Source organism: Lemur catta, chromosome 9 (assembly GCF_020740605.2).
Source record: "Lemur catta isolate mLemCat1 chromosome 9, mLemCat1.pri, whole genome shotgun sequence".
In the NCBI taxonomy this organism is placed as follows: domain Eukaryota; kingdom Metazoa; phylum Chordata; class Mammalia; order Primates; family Lemuridae; genus Lemur; species Lemur catta.
This window is the reverse complement of record NC_059136.1, coordinates 85,185,100-85,196,188: the sequence shown is the minus strand read 5'-3', so window position 1 is coordinate 85,196,188 and position 11,089 is coordinate 85,185,100. Positions and strand designations below refer to the sequence as shown.

At 40.1% G+C, this 11,089-nt stretch overlaps 1 protein-coding gene across 1 annotated transcript in view; it reads left to right on the top strand.

Annotated features, from left to right (window-relative positions):
- The first annotated feature begins 616 nt into the window (after positions 1-616).
- LOC123644474 (serine/threonine-protein kinase Sgk3) overlaps positions 617-11,089 on the top strand; it is a 123,156-nt gene continuing 112,683 nt past the window's right edge. Inside the window, exon 1 of the mRNA XM_045560564.1 lies at positions 617-715. The gene's annotated coding sequence lies outside the window, so the exon portion shown is untranslated. The remainder of the gene's footprint in view (positions 716-11,089) is intronic.

The window sequence follows — 11,089 nt, the reverse complement described above, 5'->3', positions numbered from 1 at the left end:
TGTGAAAGCTCTTGCCTATCTATAAACACAAAGGTCCTAACTCTGCTGATGAAAAAAAGTAGAAAACTGTTCAAATAATGCTAAGTGAAGCATAGTTATCCTCCTAAATTATTTGGATACTTATTTCACTTCTCTGAGTTTCCATTTTACACCAAGCCACATGCCACCCAGGTCAATCCTGGGGGGGCTCTTATTCCTCTGGAGGTCAAGTGGTCCTGCCCCCTCCACACACCAAGGTCGTCTTCACTGGCCGCCCCAGCGCTTTGACCCTCGCAGATCTTGGGCCCCTGGTAGCGGTCCCCATCGATCCGCCGGGCAGCGGGAAACACCGAAGAGTCTGCGCCTCCAGGCAGGATCCAGCGGTGTCGTCTTGAACTTTGCACACCGCGTGACGGGGGCAGAGCGCGCGCCGCGGCCCGGCCTTTCGCGGGGGTCCTGGGGAAGAGAGGAGCGCCGGTTTCCAGGCCTGAGCGGGGGCGCGCGCCTGCAGCCCCGGCTGCCCCGGCTATCCCCAGCCCGCAGTTCGGGCGCCTTCCCCGGCGCGCTGCCGGCCGCCCGGCTTTCCCCGGCCTCGCGCGCTCCGCGGGAGGAGCCGCCGGCGGCCGTGACGCGTCAGGGAGGAAACGCTGGCGCCCGGCGGCCCTGCCGGGAAGGAGGAAGCGCGAGGGCGTTGGGCTCCGCGCCCGCCGCGCGGAGAGGCAGCACCGCGGCGCCGGTAGGTGCGGGGCAGGCGGGAGGGTCCGCGCGCGTCGGGGCCGCAGTCGCAGCCCCGGAGCGGGAGGGCGCGGGGCGGGGCGAGGGCGGCCCGGGCCTCGGCTGCTGCCTCTCCGCGGCGCCCCCGTGACTTTCGCGGGTCCCCCGGAAATCTCGGAGTTGATCGGCCCGGAGAAAGCAATACCTGTTTCCAGCCCCCGACTCTTGGAGAGTTTGTGGTCTTTGCTCCTTCTGCGTGAATTCAGATCTGCTTTGAGATTCCTAAACACCCGTGTGGTGTCTGTGCGCGGACATTGTTAACCCGTGCGCAGCCCCCGAGCCCAAAGGAGGGGGGACGCCAAGGGTGGGACACCCCACCTGCGGTTGAAAGTGGGTGCGGGTCACCTGCGAGGGCGAGGACGCGGGCGGTAGCAGGAGTGGGGTGGACAGGAATCTTAACCTGTTGTCAGCAGACCTGGAGTGTGAGACTTTAATGCGTTGCTACTTTTAAGTTCTCTGATTTGAATCTTTTCCGTCTCTTCAGGTGAATCTGGCTTTGTTAATTCTCACAGTTTTAGCGTTGGTATGTACCCTCTAACTTTGAGATTTCTAGATTTTTGTCATTTGTAGGGATGGTTTAGTCAGAAAGATAGAAAAGATAAAGGATTAACCTTTAGAAACTTAAAAGTCTTTCACTGAATTTTGCAGTGACTTCTGAACCATGAGTAGAATTTCAAACCAGCACAAGTTTATACAGGGTGCATTTGAGATGCAAGAGCACTACAATTTTTACATCCTGATCAGGGTGAAAAATAAACTGTCGTGTATTTTGATTCTCTTCCTTCTCACTAGGTTGAGATTTCACCCCACCAATCTGGGAAGCGTTTTATTTGTTTACCAAACACTTAGATAGCTCTTACTATGTGCTGGACTCTTTCTAAGTGCTTTATAAGTATTAACTCAAATTCTTAACTCAAAATATTAAATTATAGCGGTTCTAGCAATGAAAAGGCTGTGCATACTTTAGTTCCTGGAATGTCATTGCAAGAGCAAGAAACATTAGAGGAAGTTTCAGGCATATTTTAGGACTGGGTGTGCCTTCTGGCCCCCTTGGCTACTACTCCAGTAAGACAGGCCGCCATCCCTGCATTTCCCAGGGGGAAGGGAGTCTGGGGCTCAGGGAATTCCACCAGTTCTAAGTAGTCTCTGCCAGGTCTCTAGCAGCTTCTGTAAGATGGTCTCTCTCATCTGCCATTGTGCCCATCAGATAACTCTGGAAAGAGCAGAACTTCCCCCTTTCTTCAACTGCCATTGCATCACACCTAATTTTGTTTTTAAATGTAGCTTCATTCCTAATCTGTTCAACATTATTCATATGACATAGCTTAGATTTGAGGGTCACATTGAACTTGAGTTGTACTATGAAATAGAGCATTTTTATTTGTACACATCAACATAAATAATGTTTTGTAAATGTACTGCCATTTGCTCTTGGTAACATTGAATTGGTAGGTCAGCCTCATAGGTGTCCATCTTGTGATCTGCAGATATATAGAGAGAATATTTTTTCAGAATAAAGTACCCTCTTCAAATGAGCCTCTTGGCTGGATGCCCAGATTGGTAGAGACCTGAAATGGTGAATAAGGTAGACATGATTTTTGTTGTGATGATGATGAATGTAATGTCAAAATCTGCACATCATATTAGCTTTCTCCCTCCCTCTCTCCCTTTTTCCCTCTCTCCCTCCTTTTTCTATCTCTCATATATTTAAATTGCCACAGAGATGATTAAATGAGCTGATAAGTCTTATTTAATAGGATTATGGGGGTCTCTTGAAGCAGGAAGGCTCATGTTCCTCTGATGTAATTTGTGGCACAACAGATATTATCATCATTCATTAATTTAATTCAGCCAAATGACACCTAGCATTTTCATGATTTACAAAGTGCTTCCAAACATACTCACTTGCTCTTCAGAGATTCCTTGTGAGGTTGGTCTCTCAACCATTTTTCATTCCCATTTTTACAGATGAAGAAACTGAAGCATAGAAGTATTAAAGTGCTTTAGCCACGGTTGCACAGTGGATGAGAGGCAGAGCTTGAATAGAGAGTATGTGTGGGGCTGTGCGTGACATGTGCATCCTTGTAATAGACATTTGAGGAATGAATGACTCCAAATGACTTCAGATATCTTGCTCTTTCAAAACATGTCTCTCAAAATACCATAGTAATTGATTTATGCATAAGAGATTTCCAGGCCTAATCCAATGCTTCTCTTATTTCAAACAGTATCTGATAAAACATATTTTCTACAAAAAGGATGGGCATGCCCTTTGGATTTATTTGTTAGGATTTGTCATCTCTGGTTTTTGAAAAAGAAAATAGGTTGATTATTTTTCCCCTCCTCTCAAATATCTTACCTTGATTTTGATTTTGAGAGTTTAGGTTGGAAACATGATTGTGTTTATGTTGACAGCTTTCTTACTTATCTAAGCTACTTAGATTTATGATTAAATTCGAACACAAGGATCATAGGTAGTATAAATTTTTTTGAAGAGTCTGATGTTACTATGTGTTTTTTTTTGAATGTTGCAATTACTTTAGCATAAAAGGACTTAAAAAAATCCTCAACTATTTTTATCCTTTAAGCATAACCCTCTGTATCCTAAAGTATGTGATTTCCAGATGGATAACCTTCAATTAGAAAGGAAAATATGGCCATTACCTGGTGGGAGGAATTGAGAAGGGCTATCAGGGAGAAATGAGAGATGGGATGGCCTTTCCCATGAGAGATCCTAGGTGGTAAGAAACCCATAATGAAGCCAGACTGAGTCATCTGCCTGTCAACATTCTTCTGTGTGGGAGTGGAATAAAATACTTTTGAAACCTGCCTTGTTTCAGAAATCACTTTACCTTTTCCAATCCTCATGTTTTCTCTCTTTTTAAATTCATGTAAATTACTGACTAAACTGCTGATTCATGAAACTCAAATTACGTAACATGTTATTCCTGACAGAAACAGCTCCCACATTATTTTAAGAGACTCAATGTCTCTGTTTTCCTTTACCTATTCCATTCCTTATGATGGAGCCTTTGCTCTCATTTCACTTTTCCACCCTATTTCGTGGAGAAAAGTGGTAAATCTAAGAGGTGCCAATTCCACATCTTGTAGTTCATGTCAAAGTAATTTTAACTCAATACTAGCTTTGAGTTGTCATTGGCGAGGAAGTCAATATAGAAATCAGATGTTGAAGGCCAATTCAAAGCATCATGCAGTAAAACTGTATTGCCTGTATGAAGCTGAGCCAGAGGGTTTTCAAAGGGAATTAGGGTCGTGTGCAATATCCTTGCCCTTGTCCAATCTCTTAGCTCCCCTTCTGTTTCCCGCTGGTCCTGAAAACCTGCCTAAGTTCATCCCCTTGTAGCCACTATTCTATTATTTAAAACCAAAATCTCTTTTCCTTGGGTGTGGTTGGAGGTAAGTGAAGGAAAGGTGAAGATATAAGGGGAATCGTATGTAAAATGGAAAATAGGAGATGTGTGGGTGAAATAAGAGATGTTGGTGAGATCTCCCAGGGGAGGATTCCTGTGTAGTGCAGCTCTGCTTCCCCTAATGGGGCCATACATATAGGAAAGACCTACATGGGATCAAAGTCTAAGAAGGACTAGAACGATCTGTTGGCATGATATGATATTGAGGGGCAGAATGCCTTTGTATCACCAAATGCAGAAATGTTCTTATAGATAGTTCTTTCTTTAGGCCATGAATAGTGAGTTTGTGGATAATTAAAACTCAGAGTGCTGGTTTAGTGGCTTTTAACTTGAGAATAAGGGTGATTTGACAAGCTTTTGGTTGAGTAACAGCTTGGATTTTATAACTTTTTAAAGGCTTACTCTTTTTTGAGAATGCCTGTCGTATTGAGATAATAATGTCATTCTTTTCACTGTTCTGTGATTTTGAAGAAATAACACATGAGCATGATGCAGGCTAATTGCTTCAGTTCAGGTTCCTGATGTATTTGCTAAGCCAGTCAATACTAAACATTTTTCTTCCATAGGTAAAGTGGATTTCATATGTAATATATTCATGTACAAAAATGGACTCACTGATGGATTAGCCAGTCTGCAGACTGCTGAAGTATAATGGCATTTCATAAGTTTGAAAATGAGAAGGAACTTTATTACTGTAGTTATTTGCCTCCCTATATTTAGTTTAAAAATAGATAAAAATTAACTTAAAATGATCTAATTTCTAACTCAGCATGTATACTTGCAGAAAAATATACATATGGGACCAGTGTATACTATGTAATCTAATGTACATGTATATTATATATGACTACCTCAAAGGGAGTTTTGAAATTATATCCTTAGCTTCCCAAGAAAACACATGCATGTTTTTATATTTTTTCTCTATTTTTATTTTAGTTTTGTCTCTCTCTTGTTTCTTTTTTTTTTAGAGACAAGGTCTTGCTCTGTTGCCTAGGCTGGAGTGGCGAAATCATTGCTTACTGTAACCTCGAAATCCTGGGCTCAAGTGATCTTCCTGTCTCAGCGTCCAGAGTAGCTGGGACTATAGGTGTGCGCCACCAAGCCCAGGTAACTTTTTTGTGTGTGTGTGGAGACAGGGTTTCGCTATGTTGCCCAGGCTGGTCTCAAAGTCCTGGCCTCAAGTGATCCTCCTGCCTTGGCCTCCCAGAGTGCTGAGATTACAGGTATAAGCCACCACACTTGTTTTTTATTTAACACTATATCATAGACATCTATAGATCTATATCATTAGTTTTGACAGCTGTATAGTATTCCGCTTTATAGCCGAGTATCCATTTTCTATTATTTCATTTTTTTTTTCTGAGACAGGGTCTCACTCTGTTGCTCATGCTAGAGTGCAGTGGCGTCATCAGAGCTCACTGCACCCTCAAACTCCTGGGCTCAGTGATCCTCCTGTGTCAGCCTTCCAAGTAACTGGGACTACAGTCACGTGCTACCATGCCGGCCTAACATTTTCTATTATTTCTATTACTTACATATTTGCCATTTTGTGTCTTTTAAAATATATTTGAATCACAAAGTAATAGTGTTAGCAAGTAATCAGTGGGCTCGCTGCCTGATGTGCAGAGAAGCCAATACCATGGTACTGGCCTTTGAGAAAAGAAAAGCTTTATTGAAAGTTGACTTGCAAGGTGGCAGGAAGAAACACTCCAATCTGTCTCCCTGAGCTGGGGTCTGGGTAGGGTTTATAAGCATAGGGTAATGAGGCATGAACTGATTGGATCTTGCAATGAGTTGATGCTGGGAGGCATGATCTGACTGGATCCTGTCATGGGGGGATGCTAGGACTCAATCTGATTGGGTCCTGGATACTGCCATCCTGTGTCTGCTTCTTATTTCAGTCCCTACTCCCTGGTCAGAGCACTTAGGATCTGCCCAGGGTTGCTCACTTGGTTCATGTGGGCATGCTCAGTTTATGTGACCTTTAACCTGGGGGTCCATGGCAACTGAAAAACAACTCACAACTTTGTAACATGAAAGTTAAGCCAGAGTGGTCTGGTACTGGTTATGTACTTTAGAGAAATTAAGAAGAAAAAGAGAAAGTAAGAATCGCCAGTAAACCTATCACTCATTAATAACCACTGTTAGCATTTTAGAGTATATCCTTCTAGACTTTTGTGTGTGCATATACATATTTTCAATGCCATTTAAAAAATTTCTCTCATACAGACTTGCTTTGTTGGTTAGAGAATCATGCTTTTGTAGCCAACCAACATCATAGATTCCATGCACCTTTGAACCAGTTATTTTACTGTGTTTCCTGGCCACTTGCCATACCCCAAACCTGGCTAACACCCTTGGAAATTTATACTACTGCTCAAAAAGGGGATGAGGTGAGAGTGTGTGCGTGGACTGACAAATGCATCCAAATCAACATAAAGCACATATTCTTCTAATGGGAGTCAGTCAATATTTATATTTTAAGTACATCTTAAATATAAGATATTTAAGAAGAGAAATTGATTGATTGTAATCCCTAAAGGAGAAGCAGAAATAATGGATTTGAACCAAGGTTCAGTTAGAAATTAGAACAGCTGGACTTGGGATGTCTCAAAATATTCTAATGGTAAGTACATTGTTTTGAAGTAGAATTGATTTAACAATGCTACCACCAATGGTAGGAATAGGTAACCTTGAAGTTTCTTGTGATCCTATTATATTATAGGATGTAGAGTTAGTAACACTTGACTTAGTGTAATTTCATGTACACAACTCCCTCTTTACGTAGTAACACCACCAGTTTTTCCAGAAACCATCACATCTCTCCGCCCTCTTTCTTCTCTCAAGGTGTTGAATGCACAAGTATTGCCCATACTTGCCTCCTGTACCCTTTTTTGGCTTCCCCTCTTTTCCAAGAGTTTAATCATTTTTGAGAGTAAGTTTTGCTACATTGCCCAGGCTGATCTTGAACTCCTGGCCTCAAGCAGTCCTCCCTCCTCAGCCTCCATGGTAGCCGGGATTACAGTATCTCCTTTTTAACCCCCTTTTTCCTTTTCTTTCAACTTTTGCATTAAGAAAATTTCTCTGTCTTTTCTCTATCCCACTTTCTTCATTTTGGTCATGAACAAAAAAGATACTAATCATGGTGATAAATTTAAGAGCAGGCCTTTAATAAGGAAAAGGAAAGTTTTTAGTTTGGGAGGAAAGGTAAACATTTTCAAGAACTAGTGGTTTCAACCTTCAGATCCTTTGAGAATACCTAGTAATTCCTTTCAAAATATCCACAGAAGTCTCCACCTACCTCCTCTTCTCTAAATAAGCTATTTTTCCTTAAGCATTGGCATGAACTATAAAATTTAAAAACTATTTATAAATGTTTTTGTTCATGTCATTGCAACAGCACTGTTTTGTGCTATTTTTCCCCCCTATTGAAGATGTCAGCCATGTTGTAGGTTGAATGGAGCGTTTTGGTCTTGAAAGCTAACTCTCAGATGTGACAGCTGTTTCCTTAAGAAAATACATCCAAAGATCTTACCATCTGGCTTAAAAACAACCTTTTTGTTTTCAAGTAAGTTGAAGACTAAGAGGCTATCTTAGACCAAAGATTAGCACTCTTTGAGAAGTAGTATGTCAGGATTCCAAAGACTTTCCTACCAGATTTTTATCGGTATAGATATGCACAGGTGAAAGCTTGGATTGGATCCTTGGGAGTTAGAGAGGAAGCAAATGCTAGGTTGCTGCTGGAGACACAAGAGGTGGAGGTGGGGGATCAGGCCCAGGTAGCTCACCACATACCAACTTCAGCTCACCTGTTAAGGTGCTTGGGCCAGACATTATAAGGAGCTTCGCACCAACACAATGGCTATTTAAGCTGCACTGAGATTAATGGCCTGTTTTTTCACAAACATTAATGAAAAAGGTTTTAAAAAGATGTTTTTATTCAGCCTCCCAACAACATGGTGCTAAAATCAATGATGGCTTAAATATGAAAGTATTATATTATTTGCTTATTTGAACTGGGGCAATCATTAATAAATATTCAGAAGGAGGACTTTGCTATAATTTTTTAAAAAAAATAGTCGTTATTTTTTGTAATTCTAAGTGTGTGCAGTCATGCAGAGTTGCCAGTTTAGTCCATTTTGACATGAGAACCTTTCTCTTTTTTCTAATTTATCTTTTTGTTCCACTCTCTCTTCTCACCAATATTTGGTTTATTTATTTTTTGTCTATAAGGGATTTGTTTTATTAATGAAAGGTAAGACACTCCAATGTTTTAGCGGAGAAGAGTTTTTAAGATCTGTAAGACTACAGATTTATCCCTTCAATTCTGTCTCCCTTCAGATTTGTATTATTTCTGACTCCTACTAACGTTAACATCGTTTATTTCTGTGACTCCTTTTAAAAGTTCACACAAATATGAATAAAAGTCCCTATCCCATTGAACTTATTTATCGCTATGTTTTAGGATTAAAAATTTGTCTGTGAGATGCAGAACACTGTAATAAAATGCTACCTGTGTATGAAAAGACAAGGAAAAAATAAGAATATGTTTTGCTTTGCTTGTGATGCCTAAAGAGACTCTAGAAGGATACATAATAAATTAACAGTGTTTATCTATTTGGGGTTGGGGGATGAGAACTGGGTAGATAAGGATGGGTGGGAAGCAGACTTTCACTCTGTTCCTTTTAATATTTCTTTGTTTTTTTGAACCATGTGAATATGTAACCCATTGTTAAAATAATTTAAAAAATCATGCTCCTGAGTTCCCTGGCTTTGTAAAAGTAAATCGATCTATCTGGTGTTCTTTTTCTATATAAGTCCTTAGTAAAGTTTTAAATTTTTTTTTTTTTTTTAAAGAATGCATGTGTAGTCTAGTCTCAGAGGACTAGCAGTAATTTGCAGGCACCTGGCCATGGCTTTGTTCCCCTTCAGCACTCTCAAATGCTGTGACTAAGATTCATTATGAAGCCTTCCATTAGGAAATTCTGATCCTGCAAATACGGCCAAAAATTAAGTTATTGTTGGCTTACTGGAAGAACTATTTAATTGAAATTATCTGTACTATTTTGCCAGCTGGATACTCAGTTTCCTAATAAAACTATTAGATAATACTAACATAATTAGTGCAAAGTTAGTTAATTTTTTCCCCTTGGTATCTTATGTCTTATTTGTCATGGTTATTGCTTATCTGCTTAAGATTATATAAATTTGATGCTTTTAGAAAATAAAGGTTGGTTTGCTTTTAGTATTTAGATAATTCTGCACTTTTCAAGTTGTGCACACTAAGCCAAATATTTTTTTAATCAGGATTTTTGTAGTTTTTATCATTTGTGACTTGTATTTTACCTTGCAGAGAGCAAAGAGAAAGGAAGTAATATTTATCGAGTTCCTACCATTTGTTAGGTGCTTTACAGGCATTATTTTATTAAATATTCATAATAACTCTGTGGGGTAGATAGGTAGTTTTATTTTACAGATGAGCAAATTGGGCTTAATGAGGTTTCAAAGGTTGCTGTGTGTGGCCAACACAGGACAGAGCTGACCTGAACAGGTCTCTCTGGCTTTACCAGGAGGTCACCTGGTGCTATTGATAAGGGGGTAAAAGCTGACTCCTCTCAAAGACCCTCATCAGAGAGAGCAGGCAGGATTGATTTACAAATACCCCAGATTACCATCTGCTGATGAGGCAGTGCTTGAATGAGTTTGAAAACTGACTTTTCATTTTTACTTTATTATTGTGAAATCGCATTAATGTTTTAATCTAGAAACTGGTGCCAGATTTCAAGAATGAAGCTGACTGAAAATGTTTTAACTGCGTATTTTGTGTCTAAAAGGACTTAAAATTCTACATTTAAAAGTTGATTATGTTAAATTCTGAGCCTATAGAATTTGAATTTCTTATGTTATCTGCAGAACTGTCAAACTCCTGCTATTAGCAACCAATGTCCAATGAACTTTGCCAACAATAACAAATACTATTGTGATATTCTAAAACCCCTAACAGTGATAACCCAAACCACTTATATTAATCATTGGAAATAGAATAATCACTTTGCTGATTTTTGTTGAATGTTAGCTGATGTAGATATATTGCGTGTCTTTGCAGATACTGGGATGAGCTCCTATTAGCCAGGTAAAGATGATAGAACATGTTAGGTCTGAATTCTTATATACTACAATAGCCTATGATTCTATTATCTAATAAAATGTATTTATGTTCCTGGGCAAAGACGGTAGTATGGTCTGAATATGTCTCCCAAAATTCATGTGTTGGAAACTAATCCCCAATTCAACAGTGTTGGAAGGTGGGACCTTTCGAGTGGTGTTTAGGTCATGAGGGCTCTGCCCTCATTAATGGATTAATGCCACTGTGAAAAGGGGTTGTGGAAATGGATTTGCCCTCTTTTGCTCTTCTACTATGTAGGGACACAGAGTTCGTCCCTTTTTGTCCTTTCTGCCTTCTGTCATGTGGAGATGAAGCAAGAAGGCCCTCATCAGATACCAGTGCCTTGATCTTGGACTTCCCAGTCTCAGAACTGTGAGAAATAAATTTGTTTTCTTTAGAAGTTACCCAGTCTCAAGTATTCTGTTACACTAGCACAAACCGACTAAGACAACTGGTGAGAAAGATGCTGAGAAAATTCAAATGATTAGGAAGATTTAAAAAGAAGTAAAGTATTACCAATAGTAAATGGAGAAGACAGACTAAACCTATAGCATCACTAGAATCTCTTACACTTAACACTTAAAAATAGTTTTATTGAGATATAATTCATATGCCATGAAATTTTCCCTTTTAAACCACAATTCAGTGGTGTATTCACAGAGTTGTGCAGCCATCACTGCTATCTAATTCCAGAACTTTCATCACTCCAAAAAGAAATTCTAGACCCATTATCAGTCAC